The sequence below is a fragment of the Simochromis diagramma genome, unplaced genomic scaffold (assembly GCF_900408965.1).
Source record: "Simochromis diagramma unplaced genomic scaffold, fSimDia1.1 OVJJ01000302.1, whole genome shotgun sequence".
Lineage (NCBI taxonomy): Eukaryota > Metazoa > Chordata > Actinopteri > Cichliformes > Cichlidae > Simochromis > Simochromis diagramma.
Genome location: NW_024386792.1, coordinates 8,146,552 through 8,169,847, shown reverse-complemented (window position 1 = coordinate 8,169,847; position 23,296 = coordinate 8,146,552). Strand labels below are relative to the sequence as shown.

The following is a 23,296-nucleotide window of genomic DNA, read 5'->3' as shown; positions in this document are numbered from 1 at the left end:
AAAATTCTTCACCCTCCACCACATGCGCACAAATTTACAACAACCCGACACAGCCAGTTTTTCACCCACCTTCAGTGGGTTGGTGTGTGTTTTTTCCATATGCAGTATTTCATTCAATTACTTGTTTTAGCTTTGCTACTTAGTCTGTTTCTTTATGCAATTGTGTTCTGGCTCTAATGTTTTTGGATTGAGAGACTACATCAAACAGTGGCTTGTAACTGGGCTCTGTCTGCCAAAGGAACTTTGTTCAGCTGTCAGATGATGCAGAAATCCCACTGAGCACCACCAAGCCCATTTTCAAAACCCAGCTCTCTGAGGCAGCACCCCCCTCCACTTTTGATAGTCCTGACTACTCTGGCCTATTGCCTCATCCAGAGCCAAACAAGCCTGTACATCCTTTATGTGTCCACTAACCTCTCTCATGTTTGGATGAATCGGAGCAGAATGCAGTGACAGAGGAGTCTCTGATGCAAAAGGCTGAAACACTTGTAAATTTAGACAGAAAATTACTTGTGCCTTTATCCCGTGTCCCTGCTTCAAGGTAAAGTTAGAACACTAACCGAGAGTTTTGTATAAACTTTCATTGAAGGTCTTTGTGTATATGAAGTCCTAACCCTTGGACCGTGAATTGAAATTTAAATCAGCAATGACTCAAGCGAAGGAAAGTAAAACGATTTATTTGACATGGGGCACACAATAAGGAAATGTAGGAACGTATTTAAGGAGGGAAAAGCGCTTCTCCAAAAATATCCCAGCATTGGTGGTATGGTGGTGGTGCAGGAGTAATGATTTAGATCTCAATGAATGTGATGTGGAGAAGAACCATTAATGAGCAGAGTCAAAGAACTCACGAGGACTGGAGGATAAATAGTAAGGAGGAGAACAGCATCAATGTGAAACTGAAATGAGAGCTGAAACCAGCAGAAAAAGGTAATCTTTTAAAAAACACAACAGTGGCATGACAGAGATTTCTCATTGGTTTAACAGAAGGTTGAAGACAATCAGTTAGGTGAATAGACTGTACCAAAAGTGCTTATTCTAAGCATGAGATAGAGAAAGTAGATAGATTCTGTTACTCGTAAATTAAAACTCCACTGGTTAGCAATGTACCTGCAAAAATTCGGAACAAGACACTGTTTCTTTGTAAAGATCTGATTGTGCTTGAAATTATGTGCACAGTGCTGCATCCTTCTTTTGATCAGCCATAATTACCATGTTAAATGGCTATCTGATTTTCCTCGACTTCATCTAAATGTCCCTGTCATTTGTGTGTGTGTGTGTGTGTGTGGAGAAAAACAAATAATCGCAATCCAAAAAATTACAGGGTATTAGCAACGTTTAATGGTTTTTATCTTAACGGATTGTTTAAAAAAAAAAAGAAAGAAAGAAAATGAAAAACAACACAAAAAGAGAAGAACTGATGCCAAGAACCTCCCGGCTGTTCATTCACAGTGACAGTGCCACAGGTGGTGATGTACATGCAGTCCGCTTTCTCCTTTACTGATGACTGACCTTGACAGTAATTAGCTACACGATGACTGAAAAACAGGATGACAATGTTATTCATCACAGGCACAGCTGGGGGTGACCCGGGTTTCCTAAAAATGTCTTATAACTGAAGCCAACTTTATATTCATCATGTGATACTTTAAATGACCTTAAAACACACACACACACAAACACATGCACACACACACAAACACATGCATACACACTGCAGTTTAACAAGATAATTACCGTCTTTAATGAGCTAGTATCATATCTCACTGCTTTTACCAAACAAATGGTAGATGCTGACGCTTATCTCATATGACTGTAGTATCTCATACTTAATCCTCTGGGTTATTATAAGGACATCTGAATTGTGAATTGGTAATTACTGTAAAATGTATTTCTAAATAACAAATGAATCATAATGAATTCATGTTCATATTTGATAAAATAATACATGATCACTTCATCATCTTGTACTTCCTTTTATTTCCTCCTTGTTCTGATGAATTAGACGTCATGGAGTAATGAAGATGAAATGAATACTATACCTGTGCCAGCATCACATCTGTACAGCACAAAATGCACACAGTGGCATATATTATCAAGCCTACCAACACAAGTCAGTGTTGCTTTAGCTCACCTGACTGACCAAGTGACCCATATGCCAAATGACACTGCAGAGACCTTGGTTGAAATCCACCCCAGACGATTTCCTGTGTGTCATTCCCCCCCATTTCTACTCTCCTGTCCACTCTCTGTACTCCACTGCCTAATAAAGGCTGAAAATACCAAAAATTTCCTCATGTATATGTATGTATATACATATATATATATTAGGGGTGCAACGATACACAAAATTCACGGTTCGGTTCGATACTTTGGTATCACGGTTCGATATTTTTTCGATACAAAATAAAATGTTCATGCCTTTTTAATTTGTCATTTATTAAAATTATAAATATATATTTTAACTCAAAAGTACAGTTTTTAAGTTCAACCCTAACCCTAATCCTTGTGCGTGTTTTTTATTTTGACAGCGAATGCGCACCTGCGGACCACTTATGTGCACCCCTGGTTATTTAGCTCATCATATTGCAGCCACAGAAATTATTTTGTCCATGAAACCATAAAGCTGCACTTTCTTTTTGCCTTATAGTCTGATTTGTCATAACTTTTCCGTTTTGTGGTAAGCTTTTCTTTGGCTGTCACTTCTTCACCCTGACCTGTCTTATTTGGCTCAGCAGAACTGAAATATATATCCTGCTGCTTTTACACACGCACTCACATAAGCTCAGCGATTCTCTGCGCGATCAACCTCTCACATGTTTAAGCTTGCTGCGGGAGATTTCACTTGTCATGTTTGCATAGTAAGCTAACGATTAATAAGACAATGTCAGAGGAATTGGTGCACAAATTATCATCACTCACCAATCAGTACTGTCGCTCTCTATACACAGTTCACGCGATTGCAAAGTGAAAGCAAAAAAACAAGCGCAAATTCAAACGCGATTTCAATATGTCACATATTGACAGTGGCTCACCGATGCCAATGACATAATTACCCAGCTACATTTCCGAAAGAATGCAAAAGCATTGACATATATTTTTCCTTCCTACAATAGCCCGACGGGCAGGGCAGAGATAGATTTTGGTAGCCCGACTGGAAAAATTGCGAGCCCTGGGACGTCGATGTGCAGTCATATTCGTTGTGTTCCCACTAGTGCTTTCAGGTTAACCTCGTTAAAATGACCTTAACGCCACAACACGGCAAATCTCCGTTAACGAGCTACCCCTGATAGCCCCGTGCATGGGGCTAGACGGCCAACACGTTAACGAGCTAACTGCGCTAACACACTAGCTCCCACCCATGTAATTGAGCATTGCGTGGCACATCCAACATACTGTTTTACTTTAGACCATGACGCGCTTACCTTCAGGGTCATACGTCACATGAAAACCAAAATAATTCCAAACGCCAGATCTGAATGAGGGTGGGGGAGGTTCAATTTGCCATGTTGCAAGGAGAGCTTAACTTCTGTCTCGCTAGCTTGCCCTGCGCTCTTCCTTCTGACTATGCTGTCTGTGTGGAGCGCTCAGTGGATCTGCGCTCGACAGTGCAGCCTAGGCGGAGTAGTCGAACGCAGATTCACTGAGCGCTCCACACAGACAGCATCGTCAGAAGGAAAGTTGATAAAATAAATTACAAATGTTGTATTGTTCGATACATATGCGTACCAAACCGAAAGCACTGTATCGAACGGTTCAATATCGATACGAGTATCGTTGCACCCCTAATATATATATATATATATATATATGTGTATACCCGAGGGTGCCCGAGGGCGAGCGTCTGGTGGCCGGGCCTTAGTCCATGGGGCCCGGCCGGGCACAGCCCGAAGAGGAGACATGGGCCCATCCTCCCGCAGGCCCACCACCCGCAGGAGGCGCCATAGGGGTCGGGTGCATTGTGTGCCGGCTGCCAAGACTGGCAATAGGGACATGGAATGTCACCTCTCTGGTGGGGAAGGAGCCTGACTTAGTGCGTGAGGTTGAGAGGTACCGGCTAGATATAGTCGGGCTCACCTCTACGCATGGCTTGGGCTCTGGAACCAGTCTCCTGGAGAGGGGCTGGACTCTGTCTCAGTCTGGAGTTGCCCCTGGTGAGAGGCGGCGGGCTGGGGTGGAATTCTAATATCCCCTCGGCTTGCTGCCGGTACGTTGGGGTTTTTCCCTATGGATGAGAGGGTTTATTCCCTGCGCCTTAGGGTCGGGGAACGGGTCCTGACTGTCATCTGCGCTTATGCGCAGAGTGGCAGTTCGGAGTACCCAGCCTTCTTAGAGTCCCGGGGGGGGGGGGTGCTGGAAGGTGCTCCACCTGGAGACTCTGTTGTCCTGCTGGGAGACTTCAATGCTCACGTGGGTAACTACAGCGAGACCTGGAGAAACGGCCTCCCTGATCTGAACCCGACCAGTGCTTTGTTGTTGGAGTTCTGTGCTAATTACAGTTTGGCCATAACGAACACCCTGTTCGAACATAAGAGTGTCCATAAGTGCATGTGGCACCAGGACGCTCTAGGCCATAGGTCGATGATCGATTTTGTAATCGTATCACCAGACCTGCGACCATATGTTCTGGATACTTGGGTAAAGAGAGGGGCTGAGCTGTCAACTGACTTTTTTTGTTCTTTTGATTGATTTGTAATTTTGTTTTGGTTAGTCCGTCCAGCCGTAGAGGCGGTTAAGTTTTGTAAGGGCGGACTAACCTCCCTTTTGTTTTTTTTATTTTAATTGTTTGTGCCACTTCCCTTTATCTCTCAGATCACAGGCCATACATAGCACTGATTCCCAGCTGCGCTGAGACCCGAATTGTTTGCAGTGTGTGCCACGATTGCAGTGTCGCTAAGCGGGGTGTGACGGGTTGTAGTGTTATTTCGCACAGTTTGTGTGGTAAGTCTCATGTGCAGCTGGGATATCAGCAGGATGTGTTGTAAGTCCTGTCTGGAAACGACTGGGAAGTTGTATGTTTAACTCATGTAATAAATAAATGATCAATTATTTCTTTGCCCCGTTTACTCATCCCTTGTCCTCGGTTACAACTCACCACCACCTGGTGGTGAGTTGGATCAGGTGGCGGGGGAGGACGCTGGACAGACCTGGTGCACCTAAACGCGTAGTGAGGGTGTGCTGGGAACGTCTAGCAGAGGCCCCAGTCCGCGAGATCTTCAATGCACACCTCCGGCAGAGCTTCAACAGCATTCCGAGGGAGACTGGGGACATTGAGTCTGAATGGACCATGTTCAGCGTCTCCATTGCCGAAGCTGCTGCATTGAGCCGCGGCCGCAAGGTGGTTGGTGCCTGCCGTGGTGGTAATCCCCGAACCAAATGGTGGACACCAGAGGTGAAGGGAGCCACCAGGCTGAAGAAGGAGTCCTATCGGGCTTGGTTAGCCTTTGGGACTCCGGAGGCAGCCGACAGGTATCGACAGGCCAAGCGGAATGCGGCTCGGGCAGTGGCTGAAGCAAAAACTCGGGTGTGGGAGGAGTTCGGAGAGGCCATGGAAAAAGACTTTCGGACTGCCTCGAAGAGATTCTGGCAAACCGTCAGGCGTCTCAGGAGGGGAAAGCAGTGCTCTACCTGCACTGTGTATAGTGCTGGCGGAGCGCTGCTGACGTCGACTGAGAAAATTGTCAGGCGGTGGAAGGAATACTTCGAGGACCTCCTTAATCCCACTGACACGTCTTCCGAGGAGGAAGCAGAGTCTGGGGATGAGGGGCATGGCCCGCCAATTTCCGGGGGCGAGGTCACTGAGGCAGTTAAACAACTCCTTGGTGGCAGAGCCTCTGGTGTTGATGAGGTCCGCCCCGAGTTCCTGAAGGCTCTGGACGTTGTAGGGCTGTCCTGGTTGACACGCCTCTGCAATGTTGCGTGGAGATCAGGGGCAGTACCCTTGGACTGGCAGACCGGGGTGGTGGTCCCCATCTTTAAGAAGGGGGACCGGAGGGTGTGTTCCAACTACAGGGGGATCACACTCTTCAGCCTCCCTGGGAAAGTCTATGCCAGGGTGCTGGAAAGGAGAGTTCGTCCGCTAGTCGAACCTCAGATACAGGCGGAACAATGCGGTTTTCGTCCTGGTCGCGGAACACTGGACCAGCTCTTTATCCTCTCGAGGATACTTGAGGGTGCATGGGAGTTTGCCCAACCAGTCTACATGTGTTTTGTGGACTTGGAGAAGGCATTCGACCGTGTCCCTCGGGGTGTCCTGTGGGAGGTGTTGCGGGAGTATGGGGTGTCTGGCCCATTGCTACGGGCCATTCGATCCCTATACAACCGTTGCAAGAGCTTGGTTCGCATTGCCGGCAATAAGTCGGACTCGTTCCCGGAGGGTGATGGGCTCCGCCAGGGCTGCCCTTTGTCTCCGGTTCTGTTCATAATTTTTATGGACAGGATTTCTAGGCGCAGCCAAGTGGAGGAGGTCTTTCGCTTTGGTGGCCTCAGAATCTCATCTCTCATTTTTGCGGATGATGTGGTTCTGTTGGCTTCATCGGGTGAGGGCCTCCAGCTCGCACTGGAACGGTTCGCAGCCGAGTGTGAAGCAGCGGCAATGAGGATCAGCACCTCCAAATCTGAGGCCATGGTTCTCAGCCGGAAAAGGGTGGAGTGCCCACTCCGGGTCGGGGATGAGTTCCTGCCCCAAGTGGAGGAGTTCAAGTATCTCGGGGTCTTGTTCGCGAGTGATGGGAGAAGGGAGCCAGAGATCGACAGACGGATTGGGGCTGCAGCTGCAGTAATGCGGACGCTGCACCGGTCCGTCGTGGTGAAGAGGGAGCTGAGTGTAAAAGCGAAGCTCTCAATTTACCGGTCGATCTACGTCCCTACCCTCACCTACGGCCACGAGCTGTGGGTAGTGACTGAAAGAACGAGATCGCGGATACAAGCGGCAGAAATGAGCTTCCTCCGAAGGGTGGCTGGCCTCTCCCTTAGAGATAGGGTGAGAAGTTCGGCCATCCAGGAGGGGCTCAGAGTAGAGCTGCTGCTGCTCCACATCGAAAGGAGCCAACTGAGGTGGTTCGGGCATATGACAAGGATGCCCCCTGGATTATATCTCTCGGCTGGCCTGGGAACGCCTTGGTGTTCCCCCGGATAAGCTGGAGGAGGTGGCTGGGGAGAGGGAGGTCTGGGCCTCTTTGCTTAGGCTGCTGCCCCCGCGACCCGGCCTCGGATAAAGCGGATGAAGATGGATGGATGGATATATATGTATGTGTATATATATATATATAATATTAGGGATGGACCGATCCGATATTACGTATTGGTATTGGTCTGATACTGACCTAAATTACTGGATCGGATATCGGAGAGAAATTAAAAAATGTAATCCAATCCATTAAATATCACAAGAGCACCTCACAAAACTTGCGACATGGCGTATTTCAGCTCGTAACCTTAACACGTCGGAGCAGCATGCGTCACGTGACAGAGCGGCTGTGGCGTGCGAGACCTGTCGGAGGTCTGGTTGAGCATTTGGAGTCTCGCTACCAAACCGGCATTTCATCTCCCAGAAAGTTATTCCAGAGAGAAGTAAAGCAAGTGTGTAATTTCACCTCTAAACGTTTTTAAAGCATTCCCACGCTAAGCTTAACAACCGATATATGGTTGTTAAAAGCTTTAGTGTTTTTTTTGTTTTTTAAACTTGAGTATGAGCTTATACAAAATGCAGCAAAAAAACAGTTTTATTGTTTAAAAAATACACTATATCGGATTTATATCGGTATCGGCAGATATCCAAATTAATGATATCGGTATAGGACATAAAAAAGGTGGTATCATGCCATCTCTAATATAGACTAAAAATGAAATGATACACTCTAATATACATAGAAAAATCACTATCAACATTATTTAAAGAAAAAAAATCATATAGGACTTGCCCCTTGCAGGTGCAGGGATGATAATAAAAAATATTTAATTATTATTACCATACCAAATTTCTAAAGAGCCAGTGTAATTTGGTTGATATTCCAGGAATATCTTTGAGCACATTTGAAAATAAATGTTTTTCAAAAGCACAGCTTCACAGTTTCACTTACAAACTTCTAACAAAAGGCAAAACAATATGAAATCCCAAAATGATGATTTTTGGCTCAGATTCCTTAAGGCAATATTTTTGTTGTTGTCCGCATTTATGAAATGAAAAGATCTAACAAATGCATGTACGGCTGATATGTATTACCTCAATTTCTTTGATCCCTTTTCCACTAGTACCTGCTCGGCTTGACACATGTCGTTTTTTTTTAGGGTTTTCCATTAGCTAGTACTACCTGGTAGCAGGTACTTTTTTGGCACTTGCTCAGCCAGTGAGCTGAGTTGATCTGAAAATGTGACATCAACATACTGCATGCCACTGATTGGCCAGTCAGTGACCAATCAGTGGTGTGCGTTCATGAATCAATGAGTCATGAAAGCGGTTACTTCAAAAAAATCGAACATCATCTTGATGTCATCTGTTGTTGCATTTTTTGTGTTGCATGCAAATCGTGTCACAGGACTTTCAGGTATAAGGAACCACGCGCATTAGTAGATACTCAGTTCTAATGGAAAACAACCCAACATAATAAAGGAGAGTCGAGATGAACCTTCTAAGTACTAGTGGAAAAGAGCTTTTTGTGCATTGATATTATCACTTTCAGTGTGATATGGAATTGAAATAACCGTTTTCCCCATTACCTTTTCATATTTCCTTTAGCATGCTGTCATCCTGATAACTTTGCAACCTTAGTATTTATAACCTTTTTGCCAGTGTAGTCTGAAGGCCAGTTTAAGATGAATGTATTATTTTAGTTATATTAAATGCATTAGTGGAGGGATTTAGGCAATCCACACAATATCCATTCCATAAGTCAGACTCACCAGCAGCATTCAAATAACTAAAAGTCTGCGACCGCAGAGAGCACGCCACAGTAGAGATGGTATAATTGGTTGAATTCTCATATTAATGAAACCGAGATCTAATTTTGAACAACTGTGACACATCCCTAAACTTCTTTCACTTTCATTCTGAAATCAGTAAAAATGTATTCATAATGCACGATGCAACAGCAATAAGATCAGTGTAAGTGCTGCAGTGAAACCATCCTGTCCCATCATACACCAGTTTCATACAGGAGAGTTTGTAATTTTGGCTGTTTTAGTTTCATGTCTGAGTACTGTGTGTGCTGGCTTACAGTGACATTGTCATGGATTACTGGAATACAGAGCAGAGCCACCAAAGCTTTAGTGGTGACATCTCTGCTTTTTCAATTCAAAATAAAAAAAGGCCTACTGTATCCGCTTTCCAACATTGTAACATTTATCTAGGCTGCAAAAAAGTTGCCTTGAATTTTCACACAGAAGGGGGATTTGTAACAGGGACGGATAGCAATGTGTGATCAGAGTAAAATATTCCTCTGTGTCTATCAGAAGTTTGTAAAAGTGGATTTTGTTCATGAAGAATTGATAGAAAATTCCATCATGTTTTCTTTATCAGACGTCTTCACAAGGGTTATCATAATAATGTTACCTTGGCATTTGTGAATCTTTACTTTGGCATTCTAAGTGTGTACACAGCGTTAACACAAATAAGGTCTCCTTACAAATATTGCAAGGAACTACTGAATGCAACCTCTTCTCTTCATACATTTATTGAAAAAACATCCCCAGAGATTTTTATTGTGAAGACTAAAGGTTTGTACTCGTAGGCCGTTATTCCTAACTGATTTTCAAACCAGCAAAACGGTGTTAACATAAAATCGTGTGCTCCGAGTGTGATGCCTGCCCAACAAAGAGCAGCCCCACGATTAAAAATGCAGTCAGAGTTGTTTCAGTGCAAACTACACTTGCTCTGTTGATTACAGTGAAAGAACATGTCACCAAACAACAGTGTCAGTTACAGAGTGGCTCTTTCATGTGTTTTTAATGTTTTTTTTTCTTTGTTCAAAGACTGAAGATCTGAAGATAATGTCATCTTAAGCCTTTACTGCCACTCATTGCTTAGTCACAGGCAGCACAGGACACAGTCAGGGTCACATTGGGCTAAGTTAGGTGATCTTCTACAGCACTTGATAAAATTACACAGACATCAGCTTAGTAGTTAAACACTGTAATCTTGCACTCAAGTATTTGAGTGTGCTTGTGCTTGTGTGGCTGCGCGCACGAGCTGGTGTGTACTGTTTTCATGTTATGTCAGGGTGATAACTTTATTTATCTACCACTCAAATTTCTTTTCCAATATAAAATAACATTTTAGGCTATATTAAACACCAGGCTTGTTAAGTGCGTCTTTACTGGAAAGTCTTTACTAATCATTTTGCACAGTTTTACTTGATTTGCTAAATCTTGTTCTTGAAATATTTTAGGTGGAAATTTAATTTATTGTAGGCGGCAAGAACCAATAAAAGGTGTCTGTTTAGAAAGGGATTCTTTTCCTTTCTTAGTATGGGCGATGATGACTAATGAAAATTGTAATTTATGAATTTCCAACGTTCGAGTTTATAAACAATACTCTGGTCAAGGCAAATAAAAGGTTGACTATACAAACTGCATTAGTGGCTCTAAAGTGTAGTTGTTCACACATTTATCTGTCCAGTGAAAGATCCCTTGTTCGATCCCTGGAGGAGACACAAATCCATTGGAGGTCATTCCAAACAAACGGAGCCATTCGCCGTGTCGACCTCTTGTGAAGTCAAAATTACCTTATACAAACCACAATGGGGGAATGTTTGATAGATAACCCCTTTGTTTCAAACAGCAGTTGTCATAATTGTATCAAGGTATAGATCTATTTCACTGGTAGGTGTAAATTGACGTTGGATTTTATATCACAGTGATTTTATTTCAGGGGTCAGAGTGTAACAGTTGTTGACATGTGGAGCAAATGACACCATTGCTGTTGTGCACGTTTGTATGAGTGTATGGATGTGTGGGGATATTTATCTCGTTGTCTCTCTGGTTATTTTTTTTTTTTTCTCATATGTTTTACATAGTATATATCAGTCATAAATCAAGTTACCACAGTCAATGGAAATGTGTGCAGAATCCACTTCACTCAGTATATCTGTACCTGCAGGGAAGCAAACATTAGTAAGCCACACTCTGGAGACATCAGACTGGTGTCAAAACTCAGACAGCAGGAGCAGAGAAATTAGTGCGCTCTATCTATGCTGCAACTGATTATTAATGTGGATAACAGCGCATTAGATGTAGCCTCTAGCACTCACAATCCATAGGTGAATCGAATTGCCTCTATGCTCTTAATGTGCACTGTCTTGTAAGCAGTGCAAGTATTTTATTATTCTCCTCAGCTGTGTTGCACCTGAAGTTATAAAGCTATCATTTATCCAGGGGGAGAAAAAATGTGATTACAATTTGAAAACAATTATTGTAGCCTTGTTACAAAGCCCTAATTGACGTGAATCTTTTTAGATGAAAACAGCTACTGGTTTAACATGGATAATATTTATAAAATAGACAACAACTGGGACGATAAATTCTTTGACCATATTGATCTTAGATCTCTGCCTTTATTGTGATGTCAGGTTAAATATGCTGAATGAATTTACACAATTGGAGCTCTGTTGAGGTGACTAAATTTGTCCACTTGCAGATAGACAGACAGGTACAGCTGCCAAACTGACATTTTGCACACCATAAAAACACATACACACGCATAAAAAAAACCCACAGTCGCCAACAATTGCAACTGTTAAGAAAATGGCTCAGATTACATCTGTATTAGGCCATCTACCATTAAACATTGTTTTCATAGCGAAACTACCTGTGTCTAGTCTGCTAATTGGTCATTTATTTAGTGAACTATGTCCAGAGTGATGTGCCAAAACAACATGAAAATGGCTAAATCTGCCATTATTATTTTCTCTCTTTGAAGTTGGCCGACAACAAAACAGTCCAAAAAAAGCAGCAAAACATAGCCTAAAGCTTGGATTAGATGGAAGAACATCTACCTCTTGCTGATAATATCTGTCCACAGACAGACAGGTAAACATACTGTAAACACTTGCCAAGTATCCCAGAATGCTGTGTGTGATGGTTCCCGCTAAAGTAGGTACTTCCAAGACTGTATGCATCTCCGTGATGATGTACACACAGGCAGACTCACCACGTGAAAGCAAAACTGGAAGTTAATTATTTGATTTTTGTCTGGTTTACGAGTTTTATTCATTTTAGTTTCAATACAAGTGTTTTTTTAACATACTTATTCAGCTCTTTTAGCCTTAAAACACCATAAAAATTGTTTTGTTTTTTTTCATGTTGCATTATGTCACTCACCTCACCCCTTGACCTTATTTTCCTCTTATGTACACTTGATAACACACATTTAGATAAAAGCACTTTCGAAACGTTGCAAGCGAATACTGCAGTCTCACGTATCTTGCCTGACTAAAACTATTAAATTCAGCAGTAATGATTTGTATTGTGCACTATCAAAATGTTAGCTCTGTCCTGTTAATATGCTTCGTGTCAAATTTATTGCACCACTCAACCCTTAGAAGCCAAGATAATTTCTCATCTTCCAGCAATCATGACATGATGTATACCAACCACAAGCACAATGTACAGATAACTAGAGAGTATGGCAGATCTGTGCAATGTGACATTACATGCTGACACCCCCCCCCCTCAAGCCCCACTCAATAGAAGGAAAAAATACAATAGTTATCACATCATAAGACCAGTGGATTCAAAACTGCACCCTTGATTAAAATGCAGAGTGCTGTCTCTGGCAGCAGACAATGGCAGCTAAATCCTCTGACAAGAAGAAAAATTCACAGCCTCGCTTCCTCTCCGCCGTCTCTGTGCTCGTGTGCATTTATTCGTGTCTTGTGCACACTGTCTAACTGCTTAAAAATGTTTTGCATGATTGACTTTCTCCCGCTCAGTAATGTCAACCCTAGATGTCTGTAAGAGAATCAAAATCACCATTTATTTACAAAGCCATGTACCCGTTGACAACCCACTAAAGATGAAATGAATTCAAAGTTAAAGACCTTCGGTTTTAGGGAGTCATTTTAATATGCAAACACCTATATGCGAGCACGCTGACCTTTACGAAACACTAGCCCAGCATCATCAACCACTCGAACCAAGCCGTCTCGGTATCGGCGTGATTCATCGAGTCGTTCTTCTATCAATTCCAGGCTCTCGCAGCTGCCCACCTGCACCAGAGCCTTGTCTACCAGACGGGCCATGCATAATTAAGATGATAACCCACAACAGAGACCTGACCCTGTCACAGCATTGAAAATAAGTCTGACCAGCCCAGGGGCACACTTCACCCTCTATGTTATGCTCAGAAAGTTCCTATTTGGCCTCTCCCAAGCTACCACAACTTATTGCTTGACAGTTTGCTGAACTGTTTTAATACAATTTTAGAATAAATAAATAAATAACCTATCCCTATTGTCTGTTTAAATATGTGAAAGGTCTCTACTTTACAGACTTCTTAAATATAATGAAATCAATATTGTGACTTTGACCAGAAACTGTACTTAACAAAAAAAAAGTTAATTAGGCTTCACAGAGATTATAAGCCTCTTGTTGCATATATTAAGTATAATTTAGGTGGTATTGGGTTTGGAAAAAAGAGGCTGAAATATGAAGCACTGTCCAAAAATGACATTCTACACTGAAAGCGTAATCAAACCTATGGAGAATTGGACCATGGGCTCCATTCACACCATTTGCTATGACGTTTTCTTTCTTTAACCATGGAGGAAGTGATGTCTTTGCTGCACAAAGCCAATGTTTTTATAGACAAAGAGTTGCCAAGCTCACATAAATAAAGGTCCATCATATGTAAATAAAAGACTGGTGCAGAATGCCCTTGTTTCCACAGCTGAATCAATTTATCAGTCTGTGATCACATCAGTGCTCATTTAGATGTTGTGCGACAGTTTAATAAATCAGCTCTAGAGAGGTTCATATGTCTCTCCGAGTGTTTGAATCTGTGCCATTTCCAAGACGCTTTGATAAATGACGGCCAATATTTTCAAGGGTGATGTCTACATGTCATTTCCTGAAAATAGTGGTTGGGCTCCAACAACTGTAACCATTGTAGGAATACATTTTATAAGTCAGCTTAAGGAAGAGAATGGATGTCCTTTGAAAAGACATCAATCTCTAAACACCCACCATGACAGTAAGTCCTTTCCCCCAATCCATCCTCACACAGTGCAGTTATATCATGTCTGGATATTCTGTAGCTTTACTGTTTTTATTTTTATTTTTTTATCTTCTTTTTTTATTTCTTGCAGCTAATAGCAACAACTCTGTTAGTGGCTTGCTCTGGTGCCTGGCTAGACTCACAAAGCCTACATTAAAGGACAGTGGGAGAGATAATCATTCCACCAGTGCAGCCAGCTTTTGCGATCTTTGAAGTTGTTGCTTGCTCAATCATTACAGCAAGGAAACACCCTGTTGTCTTGCTCTATACAGTGTATCGGTTTATATTTACACAGTTACTGTCTCAACAGCAGACTCAGATACAATAGCAGTTGGTATGTCTGTATTATCACACTATCATTAGCTAGTTTGTATTTGATCTGCTGTCAGACCTGAGGCCGTTCTTTCTTTTTCTTTTTTTCCTTTTCTTCCCCCTGTTTTTCCAAACTGTCCTAATCCCTGATTAGTGCCACCTACGGTGCTGCAGTGCACCCACAGGAGCAGTTTGAGTCATCATTAGCCTGGTTCACAAAAATGTGCATATCACTCTCTGTGTCCCTTGCTAACCATCAATTTTACACTGAAGGCAAAGAGCAGCTGGCTCTGGAGAATTGTTGTTGTGTAACCTGAGTGTTTTTCTTTGGCTGCTGTGTCACCTGAATTACCCAGCACCACTCACCGACGCACCCGCCTCTCTTACCTAACAGTGGAGGGGAATAATTACTTGATCCCCTGCTGAAATTGTAAGTTTGATCACTTACAAAGAAATGATTAGAATATCAATCAAAAACCCAGAATGAAACACACATTACATAAAAGTAAGGATGTTTCTTGTAGTCGGTCACCAGGTTTGCACACATCTCAGGAGGGATTTTGGCCCACTCCTCTTTGCAGAAACTCAGAAACCATGTCACCGCTGTGCTTGCCAGGATGGCTTTCTCTACCAAGTACCAAGTCATGCATTGCTGGAAGATCAAATGCTTATTTCGCTAAATGACATGCAAATCAATTTATAACTTTTGTGTGATTTTTGGATTTTTGGTTGATATTCTGTCTCTTTCTAATAAAATTAAACTCTGATTAAAATTGGAGACTGCAGGGGATCCAAGTAATTATTTCCCCAACTGTACCTTCACTTTACCTATGCGGCTCATTTGTTTGAGCAAACGTGTGAGTGATGGAATGGAAACCAAACACATCTGCGTTTGAAAAAACTTGTTTTCACGTCAGTCACTTCAGGTTTCCGGAGCTACCTCTTCGACTTGTCGTCCTGTACTCGACACTGTATATTTAAAAGGTCACAGAATGGTGGGTTTGACAGTTGGGAACGGTGAGCGGAACGAGGCCATCAGCAAGTGTGACGGTGGATAATGTCTAGACACAACAATCTGCTTCCTTATTTCTCTGCCATTGCACTTTTTTCCCATTGACTTGGTACCTATACCCTGCATTTCCAGTATACTGTCTTATACTAATCTCTGTTTTGTAGTATCATATATTCTCAGAACTCTTATGTTAAAAGTAGCTGTAACTGGAATATGTCTGTATTACATGATAGCCATAGGCAAACCTAGTAGTAGTGGGATTTTGACAGAGACTAGAGCCTGATTTGCAATTTAATTCGCCATTGTTTGGTCTGATTTACTATGGAGGAGTGAAGAATGGAATGATGCAATGCAGGAAAGGAAATTTATGATGAAACTGGGTTATGTATTGAGGTATTAATAACAGGTCCTTGAACCGGACCAACCTATAGCGCTGTGTTGTGGGTGTTCTAGCTGCTCTGTAGTATTGGTTTTACGTTGGAAGCTTAAAACTAAAAAAAAACAACAGTAAAAAAAAAACAAACCCACGTACTTCCAGACAGCCACATCACGGTTGTGTATGCATGTATAGGCAAGTGTGCGTGTGTGTGTGATAAATTGACTTTTTCAGCTCTGCAGTGAAACAAAAGTACATCAATGATACTCAAACCTTCTTCTCACCCCATTGACTCGCTTTTTTTCTCTTTACCACAGCCCTGCTCTCAGAGATATCGCACCGCTCTCTTATTTTCTCACCCTCTCTAACCTATTCTCAGCCTCTCCCTCCCTTCCTTCTCTTCTCTCCTGCTGCCCTTCCTTCAGTCCCTCCCTCGCAAAACTACTTGCTATTCAGTTCAGGGAGGCTGCAGGCAGCATTGCTCTAGCTCCCCATACTGCTGCTGCAGGACTAGACTTTTTTATTCCCTACTCTCTCTCTTTCTGTCTGATAACCAGACATTTCCCCTCACTCCTTTTCTTATTCTCCTGAAACTATGCACCTAAAACCTTGGCTTACGGCCCAACACACTTAATATTTAACCCTCAACGTTCCGCTGCTTCTACTTGTTTCCTTTTTTTCCTTTTTTGCGGGGGTTGTGTTTTGAAGAGGGCATTTCACACTGTACATAGACATACGTGTCTTTTCAAATAGGCAAACCTTTTTGGAAACAATACAAGAGTCCAATATCTTCCCATGCTGGGTAGATCTTGCCAGGATGTCATAAGTATTTTATTCACTTCAGAGCCCTCAACAACCCCTGTTATAATTTGACATCACCTTTCCTGTTACCAGCTCAGCCGCTGATTGACTTTTTTTGGGAAAATGGACAGTGATAGTTCAGAGCTTCACAGTGTCGTTGTACTGCATCTGACTAAATGGAAATGGATAATAAAATCTTAATGGCATCTGTAGACTATGGCTGTAAAGGCCACATAAGGTCTGAATTTTCTAGAACAAGCTTATGACTATCAGTTTATTAGCTTGGTTGAACTTGTAATAGATTCATTCAATCATACATACCCCTAATGTGTGTTCCTTAAAACCAAATCAGTTTATGTGTTTACACTCTTTATTTTAATGCGCTTTGTTCACATCTGGCTGTCGAACAAAGTGCACAGCGAGGTAATAAACTCGCAACCAGATATCCTTTCTTTCCTGCCTCTGCGTGTTTGTTTTTGTTTTTTTAATGGCACCACCTCTGTCTTTGTTGTGTTTTTGCTTCCTTGACCCCGAATTTTCATTTACATCAAGTTACAATGTTATTTGTGTACCTTAAAAAGCTAGGCTGTGCAGTGTTAAACTGAGGATTGTCCTCATGCCCCGAGTGGTTTAAGATGCATACCAGCTTGTGCCCTTTGCTGCATGTCATCCTCATTTCTCTGTGTCAGTGTGTATTTTTAGTGTGTCTTTTCAAAGGAATAACAATGCAGCAATCATTTATGGAGACAAGCCTGGGAGCTCTAGTGAATTTAGCTTTTAAAAAAAACTTTGTTGAGCTCTGTAGTTCTTCATGAAGTCTCTGAATTTAGTGTTTGTGTAGCATCCATCAAACAATTAACATTTAGCCTTTGACACAGGGCGTTAATACTTCCTTCTGTGTTTGCTCCATCCCAGACAAACTGTTCATTTCATACTTACGATGCACTTGATGATAAGCCAGATGCTTCCTCTCATGCACAGCCTGCTTGACCACAGATGCTAATAGCCAGTGACAGGCCCACAGTCTAAACATGAGCCAGTGTAATGAGAGGAGTAAGCAAACGGCATCAACCATTAAACATAAGAGGGCTTGCGCCAGAAGGCACTCCGGCTCCTCCTCAGGCAGTGCCCTTCTAGGCTGCATTAACTGTAACTGACAAGAGACTGCCAAGATAAAACAGCACAGTTATAGATACTATGGTTAACCATGTGAGAGGAGAAGAGACTTGAAGCTCTCATATAAGGACTGCATGACAGGTTGGGAGTCTCGTACTGTCTGCCCAAAGGGTTAGAATGAGAACTTTACTCACTGCTTCATTCTCCCAAAGCAAATGGTTTACGAAGTGTGTGTTTGTGTGTGTTTACTGTTTAGTATTGTACTGAATTTGATCATTGGCCATTTATCTGACATGCTCATCAAGAGCGTGACAAAAAACCCTTTGTTTAATCATAAGTAATTGGTTAAGCAACTCTATGATCCAGATTTTTTGTTAATCTAAAATAAAATTAATTATAGATGAGACAGTAATTTACCTAAGCATTGTGTAGACCCTCCTCAAAATGATAACTGATGTGTATAATTAGTGAAACATAACAGATAATGGGTAACATGAAGCCGGCAGGGATTCAAGGACTAAGAGCCGCTGCCTTGGGTCATTATTGAATTCATTAAGCCTCATTTATTAAAAAAGAAAAAAAAGACAGGTTAGTGTTTGCACCTATGCGCTTGTCTTTACAGACATCACTTAGTGTGCAGCTCATCTATTAATCAGAGCTTCCAGCAAGTCTTTCTTTTCCTTTTTTATTTCAATTTGGTATCATTTCAGCATCAGTTAGTGTAGAAAAAAAAAACTTACCTGAGACTGTCACAAGAATAGCTGAAGCATGTAAAATTTCTGCAAGACAGGGAGTAAATAAAATGTGTCCAGTCAGTATCATTGAAATTATGTATGTTGTGCAATGCAGCTCACCAACTTGCAGTGGTGGGAACACAAACAGCCACTTTCCTTCTGACTGAACTGTGGGGGCAGACTTCTACTACTACCTACTTTGCATAGGATAAACTTTTATTGACTATCCATATTTTCAGTTTTTTCTTTGTCCAATTTTTTTTCCTGTCTGTCTTTTTTGTGTACTGAACTTTCTTCATTATGTTGTTTATTTAGTCAGAGCTTTTCTAGGACATAATTTGAAATGTACAACTTGTAATTTTTTAAAAAAAAGAAAACGTTCAAATGGAAAAAAACTGACAAAGAAATAGCAATATGACTCATCCTTCATCTGAATTAATGCATCAGAAATTCTAAAACATTTTCTTTTTTTGTTGTTGTTTTTTTTTCCACATGACAACAATTTGCTTGCATATTAGAATTTCAGGAACATTTTATATAAAGACTTTTGTCCACATTATATGCCTGAATAAGATAAAAACCTCTAATGCACATTTTTTCTATGGGCCAACAACAAAACTGCATAATAGAAAAAAACTAGACTACAGTTTAATGACAAGAGCTGTGTCTTTTCATATGCATAAGAAGCATGATTGCAGACAATGTTTCCCTCATTTTCTAAAGAAAGGCGGGTGAATTATTCACTCTAATTTACCTGTGGTGTCAATATGCGAACGGTCGCCTGTCTGTCTGTCTCTATGCGTTAGCCTTGTGATAAACTCGGATAGATTCCACGGTCTGCATGATAAGCAGCAGGTGATGGATGAACGGTATAACAAAAGGGCATACCACCTTCACATATGCTCCTAACTTTTTTGGTTGACCTTTAACCCCCCCGGAACAATTTTCAGGTAACTGACCTGTTTGAGTCTGTGTGCAGAGACATTTGAAAATATATGGTCACATGCAGACTGTTAATATTTACTGATGTGCTTCAGGACTGAATTTTGCCTGTATTATGTACCTAGTAGTTTAATGCGAGTTTAGAGGCTTTAACGAGATTATGATATGAGATCTTTTTCTGCACAGCATAGCTCTATCATCTCATTTAAAATGAGTAAAAAGAAAATTCTAATCGGAACGACTGATCTCGAAGTATCCTTTTTTAGCTGTCGGCATTGTAGCGTGTTTTCTTTTTGGGTATCCTGTAATCAAACTATCTGATAGCTGCCGCTGCACCTCTTTAAGATGCACTTAATGAGAACAAGTCAAATTGGCCCATCTGTGGCACTACGGCTGAGGGAGCACAACTTATCTTAATGAGGATCGAGCTACCCATTATATGCTGGTAACCCGACCAACATGTTACCACTATTATCATCCCCCACCCCTGGCTCTCGCAGACACAAAACATTTTCTCACCCCCTCATTATCAGCTCGCCTCCCCCTTTAAGCCTGCTGCAGACAGTGTAACCACATTGGACAGTAATTGTACCTCTCGCTCCTGCCTAATTGAATTGACAAGGAGCCGGAATTGATATCATTTAACACATTGATCTTGGGAGACAATGAGACACAATGCCTAATGCCCCCACCCCTTCCACCTGACTTCTATTTTCTTCCCTCTGATTCATCTTCCCATTCCTTTGATTTGCCATGTTATTGCCTATGAATTACCATATTCAATCCTCACCTCTTTCACCAGCCATCGAGTTTGGGATTCTTTTTTTTTTTATTGCATTTGTTTGAAGGGAGGAGCAGAGAACAAACAAGAACAACTATGTAGTTCATTTAATACGTGAATGCAGTCACCCTGTCTTTTTGAATGGCTTTGGAAACTATTGACCACCTGCATTTTCTTTATGTCTGCTCATTTCTTTGTTTCCTAGAATAAAAGCTTTGGTCATTTATTCAGTTATTGCTCAAAAAATGTCATAAAATAAACATGCACAACAGTTTGGCCTCAGGAAATCAAAGACCAACAACATAAAATGTATTTTCCCTCAATTCTGCCAAAAACATTAACTTACAAATGCATGCAGTAGACCTCTGTATGTGATATAAATACATACAGTCAAATTTCAGCCTTACATCTTTTTTTTTTAACATTTCAAAGTAACCATAAAAAAAAGGAAAGTCTGTCACATCCTTTCGTGCGTTATTCGGCTTATATGAGACTATTACAGCTGTGATCTCACCCTTATCTTAGACATTAGTATAGCCAAAGGTTTCCTGATTAAACATAGAAGAAGTTTCATGTGCATTATATGTCTCAGTTGCATAACAAATAGAGTCCAGGTGTTGACCAGGTGTTAGCCTCAGTGCTAACATCTTCTACGTAGAGTCTTGGATTTAAGGATATCAGATTGGAATTATGAGTCCTTATAAATAAACATTAGCAATGCATGTACTTTCAATGTCTGTCTTTGCTCTGAAAATTGGATTGGTTTGTGTGAGTCATGTCTCAATCGCTGTAACTTTCAAGGGATTTTAGAAGAGGCGTTATCAGGTGTGTGAAAGTGTAAAGGTTTGCAAAAGCAGCCTGTCTGTGGTGAGACAAATTGTCTTATTGTGTCTCATCATGAACTGAAGAACATTAATGAGACAAATTGTCTCATCAGAGAGTGGGCATCATGCAAAGCCCACACCAGTAGCACGCTTTAGAGTCAAATAGAAGACACCAATAGAAACATCTACAACTTCCTAAAAAAGGCAACAATTGGGAAAAAATGAGGATAAAAACATTATACGAACACGATGTATGGTTTAGAGACACTTTACTTTTTTAATTGCCTGAAGAGGGGGTGTTCAATCAATCCATGTCAGAAATGTGAATGAGGTTTATAGTGAAAGAGGAAAACTGTGGTGAAAGGACGTGCTATGAGTTTCTAATCCAGTGTGTTTAATAAAGGCATTAGAGCACAGCGGTGTGTGTGTTATGATGTTTAGTAACACTGTGCTTGACTGGGTATGATCAGTCCACATTTTATAAGAATTCAGCGGAGATTAGAAAAAAAGCTTTTTCTTGCTACCATATATGTCTTATTCCTTTGTAACAGCGTTGAAGGTCAGGCAGTGCTCTGAAACATTTGTGGTGCACTGCACTACTCAATTACACACTTACTGTGAAAAAGCCAGCAAGAGTGAACATGCTTGCAGCTCTCAGCCTTTCCACCAGAACACATAACCATAGTCTTCTGGAGCTGGAAAGAATAACTCCACTTGCTCTGCCTCCACTACCCCACATACACTAGATGCTTATTTCTGTCCTCCTCTCACCAACAGAGAATGAATGAGTGCACACCAGGGGTGCAGAATAATGGATGGGGGACAGTTGGGAACATTGTTGCCAAAGCACCATGGGGAATTGTGTTTACCAGAAAACCAAACATGCACATTTCATTATGTGGCGGTCAAAAACTAAGCAATCAATGTTGCTATATTGGCGACAATTCAATCAACATCCAAATGTGTTGTCAAGCTTTTAATGGTCGTGAATCGCAGTGCACCGTTGCTTACACTACAGGGCACACCTGGACGAGAATGGAGGAAAGTCAAATAGATTTTCAGATAAACACTGTAGATACATAAATCCCATATTGTGACTCAGGCGGTTTTAAACACTCGTATGCACGCACATAGCAAAGGTCGCAGTTTTGACTGAGCTGAGCTGAGTATGAGCCCAACACATCGGCTAACCTATGATTCATCATCGTGGGACCGCCTTGTATATAAAGTTTGTGATGAGGAATTCATGCGTAGTCTTTTTAATTGGGTGTTTTATGTTTTTCAGAAAACCCAACATGAGCAATAAATTTTTCATCTCAAGTTGAGGAAGCTTTGACATATTAAAGCAGAAGAGTAATTAAAGGATAAGGGACGCATATTTTCAGTAATGGTCTTTTTCACTTATTGTAGTTGTCAAAAGTGTCGTTGCTGCATCCGTTTTGAAGATTCAAGATCACACAAAACGCTGTAGGAGCCTTAAGAAAATACTCTGCTGCTGCTTAGCTGTCAGTAAGAGCTCAAATATGCGCGTTTAGATTTTCGTCCCTTTACCTGACATCACTGTTCTGTTTCAATCTTCTTTACTCAGATTAAACAGTTCAGAGATCTGAGCAATAAAACATCTGAGATTTCCAGTTCTAGTAAATAACATGGTTTGGTTTATCAGTGTGCCTGTTCATCAGATGACTGTTTAGCGAGGGCGTTTACAGTATTTGCACCATGATGATGTTTCTCTTTCACCTCAGTTTGTCTGTTAATGTATTATAATACAAATATTTTTCTAGTGTCCTTAGAAAGGCTCCAGTTAAACGCCTTTTTATTTTTGATGGTGTGCGTTTATAATCCTGCACGTCCCTCTGGAGCCTTAATGACACATTAGGCTCTTCAGGCAAAACAATGACTAATGCTGTCGTGTCCTCTTCTCTGTACATTAACATGAAAATGTGAGGGCACGTGTAAGGGTCTAGTAATAGAAGGAAACTCTGCTGTCTTCATTTCCTCCCCTCCCCTTATATCAATCAGAAAACTGGTTAAAAGCCATTTTCAGAGCAATATTTGCAAATATAATAAAACTGCAAGCACGTCACATAGCCAGGTTAGGGCCAGATAGAAGTGAATCTCAAACACGATGTTAAAATTATATGTGCCAGTTTGTTTCTTGTCAGTTTCAGATATTGCACTGCAAAACT

At 41.4% G+C, this 23,296-nt stretch overlaps 1 protein-coding gene across 2 annotated transcripts in view; it reads left to right on the top strand.

Annotated features, from left to right (window-relative positions):
* The window catches only part of ctnna2 (catenin (cadherin-associated protein), alpha 2), a 334,263-nt gene that overhangs the window by 194,908 nt on the left and 116,059 nt on the right, over nt 1-23,296 (top strand). The window contains exon 1 of one of the 2 annotated variants that reach the window (XM_040024189.1): nt 23,032-23,050. The exons of the other annotated variant lie outside the window; for it this stretch is intronic. The gene's annotated coding sequence lies outside the window, so the exon portion shown is untranslated. Of the gene's footprint in view, nt 1-23,031; nt 23,051-23,296 lie in introns of those variants that run through there. 2 annotated transcript variants of the gene reach the window in all.